Source organism: Chlorocebus sabaeus, chromosome 6 (assembly GCF_047675955.1).
Source record: "Chlorocebus sabaeus isolate Y175 chromosome 6, mChlSab1.0.hap1, whole genome shotgun sequence".
NCBI classification, from domain to species: Eukaryota; Metazoa; Chordata; class Mammalia; order Primates; family Cercopithecidae; genus Chlorocebus; species Chlorocebus sabaeus.
Genome location: NC_132909.1, coordinates 42,849,034 through 42,855,738, shown reverse-complemented (window position 1 = coordinate 42,855,738; position 6,705 = coordinate 42,849,034).

Here is a 6,705-nt window from a genome sequence, read left to right as displayed (position 1 = left end):
ATCTCTACAAAAATACAAAAACTAGCCAAATACAGTGGTGCACACTTGTAGTCCTAGCTACTCGGGAGGCTGAGGCATGAGAATCACTTGAACCCAGGAAGCAGAGGTTGCAGTGTGTCGAGATCAAGCCACTGCATTCCAGCCTGTGCAACAGAGAGAGATCGTTTCAAAAAAAAAAAAAAAAGAAAGAAAAAGAAAGCAGAATCAACAACAACAACAACAACAAAAACACCTGAGGTCAAAATAAGTGAACAAATCTTTTCAAGGTAGGGATCCAATCACCCACCCCATCCTGTTCACAAGCTCAATACCCACTCTCCCAGGAGACACTGCTCTATGCCCCAGTGAGTGCCCCAAGTGCATTTTACTTTGTAAGTTTTTACGCCATCTCACTGGAGTCATTTTCTTTTGTCTTTTGAAGTGTTTTTCACAAGCTTTTTACTATTTTTCTTTCACCCACTCTAAGAGCATCCAGGGGGCAGAAATTATGTTTTCCCCTTAATTCTAGCATCTGATTGGCTGACCAGCAGTGTGTCTCCAAGAAATGGAAGTTAGGTTGGGTGAAGACAATCTTCATGTCTCAAGGGCTAGCTTTTCAAAAAAAAAAAAAAAGTACACCAGGAGATGCCTTTCTGCCCCAAGGCTGCCACCTGCTTCCTTGAGAGGCTACACTCTATACTTCAGGTGCTCCTATGGGAGAAAATGACCCAAGAGCTAATGTTCACTAGCCACTCTAGCAGACATAGCCATGGTGGGTATCTTGGTTTATCCCCAGAAAGTACTAAAACCCAGGCCCAGAATAAAACTGAAGGTTGGCAGAGGACACATCACCCGATAATGTTTCCAGAGGGTAATCTTAACCTAAAAACATTCTGGTAAGTTCTCTGGAAAAATAAAAGAAAAAGAGGCACAGATATTTTTTACAATACAGTGTCAGGGGATTATTCTTTGCTTTCTTCTCACGGGAAATATTTAAAAACAGAAAACATATCTCTTCAAGAGTGCTGTGCAATGCTTTAAAAAATGATTGAGGAACATGGGGTACACTTGAGGCCCTGCTGGGGACAAATGTGAAAAATGCCAGGGAAAATCAGTCCCTTGTGGGTTGTGAAAATAATTAAGCGGCAGGCAATTAGACTGAGAAGGCTCTAGTCTTCGGATTCCTACTTGTAAAAAAAATGTAAACTCAAGTGGATTTGTTAATAAATTACTACATTTGGGGAAATAAATTGCACACTTAAACAATTATAAACTGCCAATTAAGCTCTGATTGCATAACCAGGAAATTTCCACCTTGATTGTACAAATTAAGAAACTGCCGGGTGTGGTGGCTCATGCCTGTACACCCAGCACTTCGGGAGGCCGAGGCGGGAGGATCACGAGGTCAGGAGATCGAGACCATCCTGGCTAACATGGTGAATCCTCCATAGTCTGCTGAGAGAATTTTAAAATTCTCTGCCTCCAATACCCCCAATTCTCCTCTTTGGTGATTGAATGGTCCAGGTAAGTGGGTTCTGCTCCCTGTGCCACCCAATTGGATGAGACCCCTCAACAGGGGTCGTAGGACACCCTATACAGGAGCAACTCTACTGGCATCAGTTTGGTGTCTCTTGAGGTCAGAGATTCCATATACATATACACCAGTATATGTATCTCTTTTCCTTTCTCCTCTTCCCATTGCAATTTGCTTATTATATCAACATGCTTATTATATCAATCCAGTTATTACATTGATTTGCTTATTATATTATTTGCTAATTATATCTGCATTTTCATTTACGAGGCATAAAGCTTATTTACCCTTAAAGGTATTGTGTGTGTGTCTTTTCTTCTCCCCTTGAACATTTCCCACACAGAATATTTTTGGCGTCACAAACAGGATTTGAAAACCAAACTGTGCTGCTTTTTGGCAGCAAGGACAGGGCTGGAAACTCGAAGAATTCCCATACCCATGGATGGGAACTCCCCATTGTCGCTGTCAGTTTCTACAGGATTGAATAAAGGGGGACAAACACAGAAATGAAGACAAAGACAAAAGATTTGTTTTAAAAGAAGGGGTTAGGCGGGGCGCGGTGGCTCACACCTGTAATCCCAGCACTTTGGGAGGCCGAGGCGGGCGGATCATGAGGTCAGGAGATTGAGACCATCCTGGCTAACACGGTGAAACCCCGTCGCTAATAAAAATACAAAAAAAAATTTAGCCAGGATGCTGATGGACGCCTGTAGTTCCAGCTACTCAGGAGGCTGAGGCAGGAGAATGGCATGAACGCGGGAGGCGGAGCTTGCAGTGAACTGAGATCACACCACTGCACTCCAGCCTGGGTGATAGAGCGAGATTCGGTCTCAGGAAAAAAAAAAAAAGAAGGGGCCGGGGGCTCCTCGCTTGTAGTGAGCAGAAGGCAGCCCTGAGTTTCCACAGGCCTTAGTATTTATCAGGTAGAATCAATAGGGAGGGAGAGGTAATGGTTGGTCAGCTGCTTGATTTATCACAGGTACATATAATTGCTTTCTTCATGCAACAGGCTTCAGATGTTCCTATACATAACCACAAGGAACACTGCGCCTGGGGCGTCACTGCCCTCAGCACCCCTTCTGGCAGCAGATGCAGTTTGTCAGTTTTCTTGACTGAGTTGGTCAGGACCCTCATTTTCTCTACCTCCAATACCCCCAGTTCTCCTCTTTGGCGATTGAATGGTCCAGGGAATCTGGCCTTTGTGAGAATTGAGAATCTAAATTAGTGCAATTTAAACCATTGACTATGCGTGAAGTGCTGCAGAAGATTCCAGTAGGCAAAGGGGATGCTGAAGGGATCTCCCAGAGTGAATGGTGTTTGCTTACTGCTTATGAGTTAATGTATCAAGATAGGGGATAGTTGCTATAAGAGAAATGTGAGCTGGAAAAGGAAAATGCTAATCTGATTTTCAGACAGGCCCTGGCCCAATGCCAGGCCTATGTCTTGACTGATCAGGCTCAAAGCCATCAGCCTGTTGCTGAAGAAAGCAACTGTCCAAATTACAACGTGTCTGGATTACAACGTGTTCAAGCCTTGCAATGACAGGCATTATAATGTATGGTGGTATAATTGATAGTGATTAGTGGCCTAAATGCTCCACTTAAAAGATACAGAATGGTAAGAATAGATAAGAGTTTAGCAACCAAATATCTGCTGTCTTTAAGAGACTCACCCAACACATAAAAACTCACATAAAGTTAAGGTAAAGGGTTGGGAAAAAATAGTACATGCAAATGTACCCCAAAAGCAAGCAGTAGTAGCCATTGTTACATCAGACAAAATAGACATTAAAGCAAAAACAGTTAAAAAAAAAAAAAAAAAGACAAAGAGGGACATTCTATAATGAGAAGAGGACTAGCCCAACAGGAAAATATCACAATTCTAAATATATATGCACCTAACACTGGAACTCCCAATTTATTAAACAATTACTACGAGACCTAAGAACTGAGATAAATGGCAACACAATGGGGAACTTCAATACTCTGCTGACAGCACTAGACAAGTCATCAAGACAGAAAGTCAACAACAACAACAACAAAATGGACTTAAATTATACCCTAGAACAAATGGACTTGACAAATATTTACAGAACATTCTACCCAACAACTGCAGAATATACATTTTATTCATCAGCACATGGAACATTCTCCAAGATAGACATATGATAGGCCATAAAACTAGTCTCAATAAATTTAAGACAATCAAATTTATATCAACTGCTCTCTCAGTCTACAGTGGAATAAAAGTGAAAGTTAACTCCAAATGAACCATGAAAGCCATGCAAATATATGGAAATTAAATAAATACATGGAAATTTAATAAAAATAAAATTTGGGATCAACCTGTTTCTGAATGGTTGTTGTATTAAATCAAGATGGAAATTTAAAAATTCTTTGAGTTGAACGATAATAATGACACAATCTATCAAAATGTCTGGGATATAGCAATAGTGGTGCTAAAAGGAAAGTTCACAGCATCAAGTGCCTATATCAAAAAGTTTGAAAGACCATAAGTAAACAATCTAAGATAATACCTCAAAGAACTAGAGAAACAAGAACAAGCCAAACCCAAACCCAGCAGAAGAAAAGAAATAACAAAGATCAGAGAAGAGCCCCATGGAGAGGGGTGGCTCTAGTCTCTGTTGACCAGCAGACTTAGCCTATCTTCCTGCTAGTTCTGAGGAAATCGAGCAGCTCAGTTGAGTGGATTTCCCCCCAGCAAAACATCCCCCCTCCATCAAAGGACAGTCAAAGTGCTTCAGTAAGTGGGTTCTGCTCCCTATGCCACCCAACTGGATGAGACCCCTCAACAGGGGTCATCAGACACCCTATACAGGAGCTATTCTACCGGCATCAGTTTGGTGCCTCTTGAGGTCAGAGATTCCAGAGGAAGGAGCGAGCGCTCCTCTTTGCTGTTCTCCAACCTCCTTGAGTGACAGCTCCAGGCACAGGACTGAACCAGACGAATAGGGTCTGAAGTGAACCGCTAGCAAACTGCAGCAGCCCTACAGAAGAGGGACCTGACCATTGAAAGAAAAACAAACAAAAAGCAACAACAGCATCAACAAGAAAAAAATGTACCCACAAAAATCTTATCCAAGGCCGCACCTGGTGGCTCACACATGTAACCCAATACTTTGGGAGGCCAAGGGGAGCAGAGCACTTGAGGTCAGGAGTTTGAGACTAGCCTGGCCAAAATGGTGAAACCTCGTCTCTACTAAAAAATACAAAATTAGCCAGGCGTGGTGGTGCATGACGGTAGTTCCAGCTACTAGGTAGTCTGAGACATGAGAATCATTTGAACCTGGGAGGCAGAATTTGCAGCGAGCCATGATCATGCCACTGCACTCCAGCCTGAGCGACAGAGAGACTGTCAAAAAAAAAAAAAAAAAAAAATCTAAGGGTCAAGCATCCTCAAAGATCGAAACTAGACAAATTCACGAAGATGAGAAAGAATCAACAAAAAACCGTTGAAAGGCCACAGTGCCTCTTCTCTTCCAAATGATCAAAATATCTCTTCAGAAAGGTGCAGAACTGGACAGAGGATGAGATGCATGAATTGACAGAGGTAGGCTTCGGAAGATGGTTAATAACAAACTCTGCTGAGCTAAAGACACATGTTCCAACCCAATCTGAAGAAGTTAAGAACCTTGATAAAAGGTTAGAAGAACTGCTAACTAGAATAACCAGTTTGGAGGGGAACATAAATGACCTGATGGAGCTGAAATGTTTGGCATGAGGCCCAGTCACGAGGGCCCTTTGCCAATGGGCTCAAGGAATACAAAAATGTTAACTTGTTCTTCAATAACTAACATATAGGAATAGATTGAAACAGAGATTTCTCTGAAACAACACTGGATGAATGCCTCAAGGGGGTCACACAACCTGTTCTGAGACTTGGTGACCATTCATTGTTTGTGTCCATGTTCAATTGAGTTCAAAATTAATATTTAACTTTTCCTCCACAAATATCCCCCCCCCTTTTTTGAGACGGAGTCTCGCTCTGTCGCCCAGGCTGGAGTGCAGTGGCTCGATCTCACCTCACTGCAAGCTCCGCCTCCCGGGTTCACACCATTCTCCTGCCTCAGCCTCCCCCCTAGCTGGGACTACAGGCGCCTGCTGCCATGCCCGGCTAATTTTTTTTTGGTATTTTTTTTAGTAGAGACGGGGTTTCACCATGTTAGCCAGGATGGTCTCAATCTCCTGACCTGGTGATCCTCCCGCCTCGGCCTCCCAAAGTTCTGGGATTACAGGTGTGAGCCACCGCGCCCGGCCAAATTCTTCTATCTTGATGAACGGGCTCTGTCTAGACAATAGGCAAGGTAAATTCCTTAGGCTGTTACACAATCTCCGCCTCCTGGGTTCAAGAGATTCTCCTGCCTCAGCCTCCAGAGTAGCTGGGACTACAGGTGTGCACACCAGTGCACTCAGCTAATTTTTTGTATTTTTAGTAGAAATGGGGTTTCACCATGTTGGCCAGGCTGGTCTTGAACTCCTGACCTCAAGTTATCCACCCACCTTGGACTCCCAAAGTCCTGGAATTACAGGTGTGAGCCACCGCGCCTGGTTCTAAATGATTTCTATTGCCTGTAACAATTTGAAATTACTTAAAGGTTGTTTCAAATTGAAAAAAATAAAAAGAATGTAGATAAAAATAAAATATGAAGAGTTACAAAATTACAAGAGATTATGAAATATATGTGTAAATCTCGAGCTGTCAAAAGTGACAAATTTATGTATAAGGTTTTATTAAAATTAGCTTTAGTATTGGTAATACATTATTATCAAAGTTGATTTTCTCTTGAACCAAAATTTTGTGTATTATTAATATGACAGGAAAATACTTCTGTTCACCTTTTGAACACATTGAAAAAGAGAGTAAAAAAGATACAGAATTTTCCCATACTCGGGCCAGGCGCGGTGGCTCACGCCTGTAATCCCAGCACTTTGGGAGGCCGAGACGGGCGGATCACGAGGTCAGGAGATCGAGACCATCCTGGCTAACACGGTGAAACCCCGTTTCTACTAAAAATAAAAAAACTAGCCGGGTGCGGTGGCGGGCGCCTGTAGTCCCAGCTGCTCAGGAGGCTGAGGCAGGAGAATGGCGTGAACCCGGGAGGCGGAGCTTGCAGTGAGCCGAGATTGCTCCACTGCACTTCAGCCTGGGCGATAGAGCGAGACTCCGTCTCA